The sequence below is a fragment of the Nicotiana tabacum genome, chromosome 12 (genome assembly GCF_000715075.1).
Source record: "Nicotiana tabacum cultivar K326 chromosome 12, ASM71507v2, whole genome shotgun sequence".
In the NCBI taxonomy this organism is placed as follows: domain Eukaryota; kingdom Viridiplantae; phylum Streptophyta; class Magnoliopsida; order Solanales; family Solanaceae; genus Nicotiana; species Nicotiana tabacum.
The window spans coordinates 115,992,669-116,005,864 of record NC_134091.1 but is presented as its reverse complement, the minus strand read 5'-3'; the positions used below and the strand labels follow the sequence as shown (position 1 = coordinate 116,005,864).

The 13,196-nt window shown below is 35.2% G+C and overlaps 1 long non-coding RNA gene across 1 annotated transcript; it reads left to right on the top strand.

Annotated features, from left to right (window-relative positions):
* Positions 1-215: 215 nt before the first annotated feature.
* Positions 216-3,418, top strand: LOC107808950 (uncharacterized). The gene is made up of 3 exons (XR_001653290.2): positions 216-412; positions 1,649-1,707; positions 3,176-3,418. It is a non-coding gene; the product is annotated as an uncharacterized LOC107808950 (long non-coding RNA).
* The last annotated feature ends 9,778 nt before the right edge of the window (positions 3,419-13,196 follow it).

The following is a 13,196-nucleotide window of genomic DNA, read 5'->3' as shown; positions in this document are numbered from 1 at the left end:
TGTTGCTATATCATAGAACTTTTAACCACAAAAATTTTCTTGTTGGCTAACGTTTTAATTTTGTTGCCATAACGTTTGGGTAATATAACAATTTTAAGATATAAATAAATCGGCAACAATAAATTATCAGTGTTGCCAAAAGTAGTTTTCTTGTTGGTAAAATACTAATTTTTTTTCAACAACTTGTTTGACTTGTGGCCTAAAGAATATTTAGCTCTTTCTCAATTTTCAGCAAAAAACAAACGCGGCAAACTTCCCTCCGTTTTTTTCCCCCTGAATCCCTCCCCCTTTTTATTTTCTTTTTGGCTCTCACCTTCCCCAATTCGTTCAACCCTTCCACTCGTGCTTTGAGTTACGAGGTTCAAATGAGCAACAACCTTTTCTTCCAGTGCTTTGACTATTGCTTGAAATTGTAAGCTCCTTCATCTCTATTTTCAATTGTTTCTAGTTTAGGGTTTCAATTCTTTGAATGCGTTGATTTAGGTTTTGAGTTAAGAGGTCCTAACCAGGGTCGGCGCTTTCTCAAAGCAAAAACTAGGGCATCAAATAAAATATTTTCTTGCAGGTTCTAAATAAAGATAGTGTGGTTCATCCACATCAATACTTAGAGTTCCATTCCAGTTCTAATCAATGGTCTCATGCCTTATTCGATTGGTATTTCTATTTCACTTTAAAAAAAATATATATATTATGTTCTTTTTTATTTATTGATAGATTCACAAGCAGATTGTGACTATAATTTTATATTTTGGTATATTTGTGATTTTTGGAATTGGGATAGATGTAGATTTTGGCATATGCTTTGGCTATATTTTTGAGGTTCTACTACTCCTAAAGAATAGGTTGTTTCTGGCTTTGCGGATGAAAGTCTCTCTTTGGTTATGGTACTTTGATTCCCACATCTAACTGTAAAATGTTCTGCTTTGTCTATATTCGTTTCTTTAGCATCTATGTTTGAAAATTAATTTAATGCATTCCAATTGTACTGATTCTATCCTTAGTAGTGATGGAAACTCAGAGTGAAAATAGTTACATTTGGTAATCTGAGTATTACTATCAATTATTCATCTTACAGAAGATGTCATATTTGTATCTCTGATTTCAATGGGCTTTTCGGGTTCCAAGGGATTGGATATTTTATAAGATTAGGCGTTATTTGTTCTCTTAGAAAATTTGGTGAAATCTAACAATTACTGTGATTTCAAGTAGGAGTTTAACAGGATTAGTTGCCTTGTTGAAATTAAAACTCTAGCGACCTTTATGTTCCTTAGTTTTATTGATAAATATTAGTGTCTTGCACCGAAGAATTTTGAGGTTCAAGAAGTAATTTCTTTTTAGAAAAAAGGTAATTATATTATAAAGCTAGCATTAAGGAAGTGTTGTAGTATTTTTGTTGCTCAAAGTGTTGTAGTAATTACAAGTGAGAGAAAAAATAGAAGAACAAACTTTTTCCAATATTACAGGGATTTCAAAAAATAAATCTCTGTGTTTTACATCGATAAAGCCTTATTTGTGCTACCAATTATCATTCATTCACTATATTTTTTATAAGATGCTAGGGCCGGTTAGTAGTTCCACTTGTATATTTGTGTATAATTGCTCTTGAATTATCTATACTACCAATTATACTTCCCTCCTTTATTCTCAGGATATCACAAGTGCAGAGAGAAAAACTCTTGCTAATAAACATGAGATGGAGAAAATGAGGTAATACTCTGCTTTAATAGAAACCTTTATAGTTTATTATGCAGTAGAGATTTAAACACATGTAAAGAAATATTCATGAGTTAATCAATAAGAAATGAAACCTTTGATCTGCAAAGAGAATTAAGTACAAGATGCAACAGTTCATAGTATATGTTTCCTTGACCGCTAAACCCAGTTTCTACAAGTCAATCAGTTTGTAGATAATTGTCTTAAATATCTGAACAGTTGATCTACTGATTTTGCTAAAGATCACTCAGTCATTTACAATTCTCATTGTATTCACCAGTAATTGTTTTGAGAAAAACGATTTTAACTTAGCATAAAGTAAGAAATTACTCTTTACAAATTTCATATATAGAGAATTTGGTTCTTTCTGTTGTAGCTTGAGTGGATTGTTCTCTAATCACATAGGAATATTAGTTAAAGATTTCAAACCATGGCCTACCTTTATACTTCTTTATGTTAGGAAGCCTAGGAGGAAACTCCAGGAAAAAGACTAGTCTCTGTTCTGACACTATCGATTATTGAATGCATCTCTTTTTTGCTTATGATGGTCCAATATTTCTTGCAACTTATAATTTTGATTATGGCATGGCTGTTGTACATGTTTCCAGTAGAGTTGGTCTTACGGTGTAATTTCAAACGCACAACTAGTTAAGTCTATTCATTTTTTAAAAACTAACTCTGTTCAATCTACAGTTTTTTTTGTTGGTCCGCTATATTTTATATCTTGGACATTGCCTATATAGCTAGTAATGCTGAATTCTTTCGAGTGTACTACTCAGAGTCTCCTTTCTATTTCACCAAGCTATTTAAGAATTCTTGATTTTGTCAATGAATTGAAAAACTATGGGGGAGATTGAAATTGATGGAACCAGTGTCATATAGTGAATTGTATCTTTTGTTTCCCCTACTCTGTTTTATGGCCTTCACATTTTTGCTACCATTTATACTTGTTGATCTTATAATGCTATATTTTGGAAGAAGTGGATGAGGCAAGTCCTACACGTCATGCTAAGTAACTTTATCTTTCATATAAACAGTAAATATCTTGTATGTATGCACAAATGAGTCTATTTACTTGAATCAATCTTTGTATGGTATTTGATTTTGACTATAGTATTGCATCTTTGGGAGTATTTAGTAGGTTCTGGTACATCAACTTTGATTGGGGGAGCATTCAGCATTATTGTGGAATATTTGAATGATTTACAACTCAATTTATTCAATTCTATTTGACATAGTTCTCTTGATCTGATAATTTTGAAACTTATATTCAATTTTCTTTTAGCTAAATGTTTCTATACAACAGTTTGTAGAATGTAAATTTTTCAGTGGTGAAATAGTTGCAATGTTTAGTAAGTGGACAATAGGCATATTTGGTTCCCTCTTTTTCTTTATTAATTGTAGTTTTGTACGTTACAACTTCCTTTTATCAATATGTAATTATATTTATCTTCTTTTGTAGGATGGACATGTTTAAATCATCATTGCTGGAAATATGGTTCGTGCAGTGCAACAAGTTGTTGGAAGAAGATTTGTTTTTGGGATTAAATTAGATTAGAATTTAATGGCCTTGGTATAGGGTTCCTTTGTTCTTTTTGCAAGTATAAAAGCATACGTTTTAGGAGATTTAGCTTTTGAAAGTGAGTAAATATTGGTGTATCAATTTTATGTATTGACATTTATATATATAATTTATTATTTTATATATATACATTTGTGAAATTATTGTTGGCAAAAATTAATGCATGGACACAATAGCAATTGTTTCTAAAAGCCTTGATAATAGATCAATAACTAACTTTCCTACCAATTTTTTACCACAACAATTGGTAAATAAGCTCATTTTTTGCAACAATAATTTTTGTTGTTAAAAATTCTCATAAGCCACAGTTACATGACTTTTTACCAACAAAATATAATTTAAGGTAATAATACTTTTTGTTGCGTTAAGTTAGCTTTTTGCAACAACATTATTAGTTGTTGAGAATACTTTTCCCATCGGCGTTTATTGCAATGGTGTGCAACAATATTTTTGTGGTTGCTAAAAGTATTTTTAGCAACAATGATTTATGGCAACAATAATTGTTGTTGGCAAATGCCTTCTTTCTTGTAGTGATTCATCCTTTTTTTTAATTTTAAACTATCAAATTCAAATTCTTTGCCCAATGGGCTTGACGACAGTGACGACCTTGGCAAATTAATCACCAGTGTACCCCCGCTTGTAAGCAACTCAACATTGTAATGATATGATTTTTCGCAGGAAAAATGGTTTAAATCAACAAGTCTTAAAGATAAGTTAAGGGAACTTAACGAGGATCCTGATAGGCTTTATAGTTGTGAATATTCAATTTTGGTTGAGGTTTCAAATTTCGTGGTGATTGCTCCTTTAACTTTGGGAGTGGCTTCTCTTTTTGTTTCTGTTGGCCTAAGTGAAGGATAGTTTTGAAGATTGACAAAGGAAGCTCAGGCATGAACCGGGTCAATCCCTTGTGTGCACAGACACTAGCAGATTCGAGCACGCGGGATGCACGTGAATGAGATAAGCTTAACTTGGTCTAATTAATATCTCCTGATAGAAAAGGGTTATATAATTGAGAAGGAGAAGGACTCCTTAATTAATATCTCCTGATCTCTCTTGACCGAAAATGGTTGCATAATTGATAAGGAGAAGGACTCCTTAATCAAAGAGAACACTATCCAAGATAAAGGAAAGAGTTAGAGGTTGAGATCAACTACAACTCTTCCACCAAGGAAGAGTAGCGTTAGAACTCAAGTTATTTTCTACTCTACTAACTCTATAAATCGCAGGATGTTCTCATTAACCAGTGACGCACAAAAGCATAAGTTAAACGTGAATTGAGAGCAAAATAGCAAGGCATTTTGCAAGCAATTCGTGTGTGATTCAAGTGTGCGAACCTGAAGCTACATGAACCAGATAGAAGAATCAGTTTCAAGTGTCTGTCTTTTATTCTAGTTCAATTGTAGTAGGTGTTTTCATAGTGTACCTTTCAGTTTTATCTAGAGGCAATTGTAATAGGTACTCAGAGTATTCAAGTTAGAGTTAACTTAAAGTTGTCGCAACAGTTAGAGGTTATGTATCACAACGGGATTAGAGTTAATCCTAAGTTTACAAAAGAATTTTGTAAATGTAGTTTTTGGCTCAGTGATTTAGTGAAGAATTTTGGAAAAATCCTATTAGGAAGTAGGTCGTAGTTTTTTCACCTTTTGAGCCAGGTGTTTTCTACGTAAAAATCATTGTGTTCTTTAATTTCTGCATTTATTATTCCGCAACAGTAGTGTAAGGAACACATAAAAGAACCAGATTCTTCTATAATCTGTGCATGCAAAAAATTGGACACCACACAAATCACCCCCTCTTGTGTGGTATTGAAGTTAAAACATCAATTGGTATCAGAGCAGGTTATCCTTGAAGAGGCTAACACCTTAGGAGAAGATCAAGATGAGTGCACTACCTGGAAATTGAGAAGGACAATCCACTGCTAGGCCATCACTCTTCAATGTCAGTACTACTCCTGGTGGAAAAACAAAATGAGAGGCCACATCATAGGAGAGGACTATGAGCTATGTGACATCGTCACTGATGGTCCCCTGGCTACTATGAAAAAGAATGTTGAAGGAGTAGATATGCCAAAAACAAGAGCTGACTGCACTACTGAGGACTTGAGGAAATGAGAGAAGAATGCCAAGGCCAAGAAATGGCTCGTGTGTGGACTTGGTCCGGACGAGTACAGCAGAATTCAAAGTTGTACTACTGCTAAGAAAATTTGGGATACTTTGCAAGTGGCTCATGAAGGAATACCTCAGGTGAAAAGGTCCATAGGAAATTTACTATATTCTCAATATGAGAATTTCACTATGAAGGAAGGGGAAACCATTCAAGAGATGTATACAAGATTCACCACACTAACAAATAAACTTAAGTCTCTTGGAAGGGTTATTCTTGAAGAAGACAAAGTTGAGAAGAATTTGACAAGGGTTCTGCCAGTCTCATGGGAGAGCAAAATCACTACTATTCAGGAATCAAAGAACGTTGCCACTCTTAATTTGGATGAGCTAATTGGAAATTTCACTGCTTATGAACTTAGAAGGCAAACCATGAAGATGGATGTACCCAAGAAGGAAAGGAGCCTGACACTCAGAATCACTGAAGGTTCTGGTCTAGAGGAAGATGAAATGGCTATGATCACAAAGGACTTCAAGAAGCACCTAATGAGAGGAAAGGGTTCTTCGAGAAGTGGAGGCTAAACAAATCAAGGGTTACTTAAAAACAGACCAATGAGGACTGTTATAAGTGTGGAAAAACTGATCACCACATCAAAAACTACCCTCAATGGGAAATTGAATGGAAGAAGGAAAGAGCTGAACGAAGAAACAGGAAGAAGGAACAGGTTCAACCCAAGAAGAACAAAGGATCAACAAAGGCTATGGTTGCTACTTGGGGAGAAAGCTCAGATGAAAGCTCAGATGATGAAGATGGAGATGAACAAGCATTTATGGCCATTGGAGAATCTGATGAGGAATATGAGGTAAGTGTAATTTATCTCAAAGACGAGATTATTTTTTTGTCTAAAGAAAGGCTATCTGAATTACTTCTAGATTTCATTGATGAATCTGAGGATGTAAACAATGAAAATGAACAACTGTCTAAGGAATGTGTGATTTTGAAAGCAAAGTGTAAGAACCTGGAACTTAGGGTTAGTGAGACTATAAGTGAAAATACTGCATTAAAGAACCAGGTTCATGCATTTGAATCAAATGTCCTAGAACTTAAATTTGAAAACCTAAAACTGAAATTAGGAACAAGTAAGAAGACAGTTGATTACACACAACTCACTCTAGAAGAAAATGTAGCTAAACTAAAAGATGAGTTGTATAAGAAGGATGAGCAGGTTAGAATTTTGAAAGAGTATCTAGGCAAAGTCAAGCATGAACTAGACAAAACTTGTAAATGGAACAGATCCTCCGATGCACTTTCATGGCTACAGGAACATCATAGTAGCAATAGAAGAAGACTTAGCTTTGGGAATCTGCCACCTAAATGGAATCCCAAAAGCAAGTACCTTACACTTCGTGAGAACAAAATTTGCAGACACTGTGGTAAGACTGGTCGCTATAAAAGTGAATACACTGCAAAAGAAAAGGCTAGTCAAAAGAATAAAAAGTTTGTTCAAGGGAAAAATAGGTTGCCAGGTTGGGCTAAGAAGAATTTGATTCATCCTTTTGCCTATAGAAAGGGACCCAAACTAGTTTGGATTCCTAAGACTAACCCCTAATTTATTTTTGCAGGTCCAAGTGAAGGGGGGCAGACAAATATGGTACATGGATAGTGGCTGCTCAAAGCACATGACTGGATGCAAGAACCAGTTCCTTTCACTTGAGGACCTCAAAGGAGGTAATGTCTCCTTTGGAAATGGGAAGAAAGGTGAGATCATTGGGGTTGGTAAGGTAGGTAAGACTGACTCTCACTCGATTGAGAATGTCTATTTGATAGACGGCTTAAAATACAGTCTAATTAGTGTATCACAACTATGTGATAAGGGTAACTTGGTAGCATTCACCTTTACTAAATGCTTTGTGATTAATCTTACCACTGACAAGATTGTTTTGCAGGGAAAAAGAGTGAACAATATATATATTGTAAATCTGTCCACACTCTCAGAAAATGAACTCACTTGCTTAAGTGTGTTGGACAATGATCCCCTCCTTTGGCACAAGAGACTTGGATATGCCAGTCTGAGTCAACTCAACAAATTAGTCTCCAAGGACTTGGTGATAGGACTACCTAATATCAAGTTCAAGGAAGACAAAGTTTGTGAGGCTTGTGCATGGGGGAAGCAGGTAAGATCCTCTTTTAAATACAAGAAAGTGGTAAGCACTGCCAGGACGATGGAGCTGGTCCATATGGATCTCTGTGGTCCAATGATAACATTAAGCAGAGGTGGTAAAAGATATGTGATGGTGCTTGTTGATGATTACTCTAGGTTTACTTGGACATTATTTTTAACATCTAAAGATGAAGCATTTGACATGTTCACTTCTTTTGTTAGAAAAACTCAGAAACAACTAGGTAATCAACTGGCATCAATTAGGTTCGATCCTGGCACTGAATTTGAAAATGCTAAATTTACTGAATTTTGTGATGAGCATGGCATAGATCATAATTTTTCTTCTCCTAGGACTCCACAACAAAATGGAGTAGTTGAAAGAAATAATAGGGCACTTGAAGATATGGCTAGGACTATGCTTCTTTCTAGTAAACTGTCTCATAGCTTCTGGGCAGAAGCTGTAAATACTGCATGCTACATCATAAATAGGTGCATGACTAGACCTCTTGTATAGAAGACTCCCTATGAGTTACTTAAAGGGAGAAAACCAAATATATCCCATCTTAGGGCATTTGGATGCAAGTGCTTTGTGCACAATAATGGTAAAGACTCCCTAGGTAAGTTTGATCCCAGAAGTGATGAGGGAGTATTCTTGGGATACTTTTCACATAGCAAAGCTTATAAAGTCTATAACAAAAGAACTATATGTGTTGAAGAAAGAGTTCATGTGGTTTATGATGAAACTAACATTCTTTCTGAGAGACAGGAACATGATGATGAAGCAATTGGGCTGAAGCTGCACTGGAAGAAGGAACATGTGATGGAACAGGTTCTTCCACCCAGAGCACCATGAAAGAGGGAACAGAACAAAGAGGAAATGATCCCCAAACCTCAATGGAACCTGTCCATGAACTTGTTCTACAACAACAAAACACTGAAGGAACATCAAGGGGAAACCAGTTGGTTGTGAAACCTTACAAGTATTAAAGTTCTCATCCTATTGAGAACATAATTACTGATCTAACCTCTGGAATCAAAACCAGATCTTCATTAAAGAATCTTTGTGCTTTTGATGCTTTCTTATCTCTTATTGAACCTAAAAATGTTGTTGAGGCTTTGCAGGATGCAGACTGGGTAAATGCAATGCAAGATGAACTCAACCAATTTGAAAGGAGTCAAGTTTGGCATCTGGTACCAAGACCCTTGGACAAATCAGTAATTGGCACAAAATGGGTCTTCAGAAACAAACTTGATGAAGATGGAACAGTTACAAGGAACAAGGCAAGATTAGTAGTTCAAGGATATAGCCAAGAGGAAGGCATAGACTACGATGAAACCTTTGCTCCAGTTGCAAGGTTAGAAACAATAAGACTCCTTATAGCTTTTGCTACTTACATGGAATTCACCCTCTACCAGATGGATGTCAAGAGTGCCTTCCTCAATAGCTATCTAAAGGAAGAAGTGTTTGTCAAGCAACCTCCGGGGTTTGAAAGCAAGGAGAGTCCTGATCGTGTGTACAAACTTGACCAAGCACTTTATGAGCTCAAGCAGGCTCCAAGAGCATGGTATGAAAGATTATCAAAGTTTTTGCTTGAGCATGACTACAAGAGAGGTAAAATTTACAATACTTTGTTCTTGAAAGAAAAAGGTAAAGATCTCTTTGTAGTTCAGATATATGTTGATGATATAATCTTTGGAGCAACTACTGATAAGTTAAGTAAAGAATTTGCTAAACTAATGAGGAGTGAATTTGAAATGAGCATGATGGGTGAGCTTAATTTCTTCTTAGGCTTACAAATTAAATAAAATTCAAATGGAACTATGATCCATCAGCAGAAGTATGTAAAAGAGTTTCTTAAAAGGTTTAAAATGGAAGATTCCAAAGAAATTGACACTCCTATTGCAACAACTACAAAGTTGGATATAGATGAACCTGGTTCATCTGTTGATCAAAAGTTGTATAGGGGAATGATTGGCTCATTGTTGTATCTCACTGCTAGTAGACCTGGCATTGTTTTCAGTGTAGGCCTTTGTGCAAGATTACAGACAAATTCGAAGGAGTCTCACTTGACGGTTGTCAAGAGAATTTTGAGATATCTAAAAGGCACCACTGATCTTTGTCTTTGGTATCCAAAAGGTAGTAATTTCAATCTTTTGGGATATGTTGATGCTGATTATGCGGGTTTTCTTGTGGATAGAAAGAGCACCTCAGGTATGGCACACTTTCTTGGCTCATGTATTGTGTCTTGAGCCACCAAAAAGCAAAATTCAGTGGCCTTATCTACTCCTGAAGCTGAGTATGTTGATGTTGCCTCATGTTGTGCTCAATTGTTATGGATCAAACAACAATTAATGAATTTTAGAATTGATGTTGGTTGTATCCCCATTTTTTGTGATAACACTAGTGCAATTAGTATGACCAAGAACACGGTTCATCAGAAGAGAACTAAGCACATAGATGTTAGGCATCACTTTTTGAGGGATAACTATGAAAATGGGTTGATCACTGTGGAATTTTGTGCTACTGACACGAAAATAGCTGGCATATTCACAAAAGCCCTAAGTAGAGATCACTTTGAAAGGAACATGTTAGAATTATGGATGATTAAGATCACCTAACACGACCAATTCAGAATTCACAACGAAAAAAATATTGAAAAAAAAAGATTGGTTAGAAAATCTATAAATTGTGTGTAATTAGATTAAATTTTGCTCAGTCTTATACTTTCAATAGTATACTCTTGTGCCATGTGCTAAAATGACTCATTAATCTCTAATAATATTTTTTCTATTTTGGCAATATTAGACTTACACAAGAGAATTCTCAGTGTAGAACCTGGTTCATCAAGATTACTCGGTATGTTTTCTACAATCTGCATAATTTAAAATAATAATATTTGGATCATAAGGTGCCGTTAAATACTCTCCATCTTATCTCATCTTCCAAACACAATCCAATTATCTTCTCTCCCATTCCCAATCACAAAAATGGCTAACACTCCTAAAAAATCCTTCATCCCCACCCAAGAAAATCTGAAGACTCATTTAAATCTGCTACTGAGGGGGAAGAAACAGTTTCTTCTGAAACCGAACAGGTATCTTCTCGCCCTTAAGTTACTCCTGAGACAAATTATGAAGTTGATACAAATTTGAAAAATAGGTTTGTGCTGGTAGGGTCTATAGTAGGTGTTGAAACTACAGAGTCTGAAGGAATTAGTGGTAAAAATGAAAAGAAAAAGAAAAAGAGAGCAAGGGTGTTCGAAGTGCTGTGAGGGGAAAGGGTAAAAGAGTAGTTGATTCTTCACCCACTCCTGTGAGTTTAACCAAAGACACAGGTGCAATGGTTGTTTGGGGAGAAAAATCTGCTAGAGTAGAGGAGAGTGTAAAGAAAACAGGGGGAAGTGGGTCTGCGAAGCCGCTGAAGGGAAGGTTCAACTTGGAAAAAATATAGATGAACCTGTTTCATCTGAACAGGAAACCCTCGCAGACCTACTAAAGAGAGTGACTGAAAGTTATAATCCAAAGAAGAAAGGGAGGTTGGTACAAGCAAGGATCATTTTGGGGCAAATACGTTGCTTGCTTGTGATTATGTAATCCATGCCACTCCTAAAGAATATAGTTCATCCAATAAGGTACAAGTGAATAGCAAGGTGCGAGCCTTGGTGCAAGAAAATGAGGCTAAGGATACTGAGATTGAGAGGCCGAAGAAAAGGTTGGCAGAGGTGGAGACTGAGAGAGATGCTCTCAGAACTGAGCTGGCAAGAGAAAAGGAGAAGAATGATGATATTCTTCAGAATATGCTAAAACTCCTCCAAGCCAAAAACCAAGCACCTAGTCCTTCCCAACCTTAAGACTCCTAGCCTAGTGTAGATCAACCAGTGACCCAGTTCGGGATCTTTTTGTTTCTTTTGCTCATGTTTTCAGTATTTTTATTTCTTCTTATGATTTGTAGTAGAATCTTATCAATCATCAATGAAATTCACTGCCTTTTGCTCTAACTGTTTGTTTATATTTTTTTGATGGTTAAAATTCTTAGCTTGATCTATGATAATTAACCCATGATTGTATTTGAAGTAGCCCTAGTGGTCATGAGTAAGCTAATCAAAAATGGTTGCATAATTGATAAGGAGAAGGACTCCTTAATCAAAGAGAACACTATCCAAGATAAAGGAAAGAGATAGAGGTTGAGATCAACTACAACTCTTTCACCAAGGAAGAGTAGCATTAAAACTCTAGTTATTTTCTACTCTACTAACTCTATAAATCGCAGGATGTTCTCATTGAACAGTGACGCACAAAAGCAGAAGTTAAACGTGAATTGAGAGCAAAATAGCAAGGCATTTTGCGAGCAATTCGTGTGTGATTCAAGTGTGCGAATCTGAAGCTACATAAACCAGATAGAAGAACCAGTTCCAAGTGTCTGTCTTTTATTCTAGTTCAATTGTAGTAGGTGTTTTCATAGTGTACCTTTCAGTTTTATCTAGAGGCAATTGTAATAGGTACTCAGAGTATTCAACTTAGAGTTAACTTGAAGTTGTCGCAACAGTTAGAGGTTGTGTACTACAACGGGATTAGAGTTAATCCTAGATTTACAAAAGTATTTTGTAAATGCAGTTTTTGGCTCAGTTATTTAGTGAAGAGTTTTGGGAAAATCCAACTGGGAAGTAGGTCGTGATTTTTTCACCTTTTGAGCCAGGTGTTATCCACGTAAAAATCCTTGTATTCTTTAATTTCTGCATTTGTTATTCCACAACAGTAGTGTAAGGAACACATAGAAGAACCAAGTCCTTCTATAATCTGTGCACGCAAAAAATTAGACACCATACAAATCACCCACTCTTGTGTGATATTGAAGTTGAAACATCAGTTTCTAAAACAACAAGACTCTTTAGATGTGTCTGTGGTGGGAGTATACCGCACTTTATATGTTGATCCTTCTTTCATTCTTCTTGATGGGATGGCAATCCCTGTAGAAACTGATGAAGAGCCTGTGAAGAAAAGGGGTTCTACCATCAAAGACAAGGACATGAAATGAAGGAGCATTTCTTTTGATGTAAAGGATTGCTTCTATTAATGATGATGACTAGCTACTTTTGGTTTCCTTATGAAAGAAAGGAATCATTTAATAAATAAATTTTTAATTAATTTTAAAATCTTAAATATTAAAAATTAACTTAAATACTACTTCGTCCAATATGAATTTTATTTAAAGGGTTAAAAAGACAAATAATATTTTGATAAAGTCTTTGTGATTTTAATATAATCCTTCTCATTCCAATCTTTTAAGTACTCCTTTTAGCAAAATTCATGTAGCAATTGCAAGCTTCATCATCACTATTAAATACTTTATCTGCAAATCATCATTACTAATATTAATAACATTTTCTTGTCCAAGAGCGTGTTTGGCCATACAAATTTTTTCACTTTTTTTCGAAATTGATGTTTGGCCATAAAATTTTTAATTTTCACTTGAATATGAATTTTTGAATTTTTCGAAAATTTTAAAAACTCTAAAAAGTTATTTTTCAAAATTTTCACTTCGGAGCACTCACAAAAATTCAAAAATAGCCCAAAATGATATTCATGTCCAAATATAACTCTAATTTTCAAATATCATTTTCACTTGAAGAAAAAATT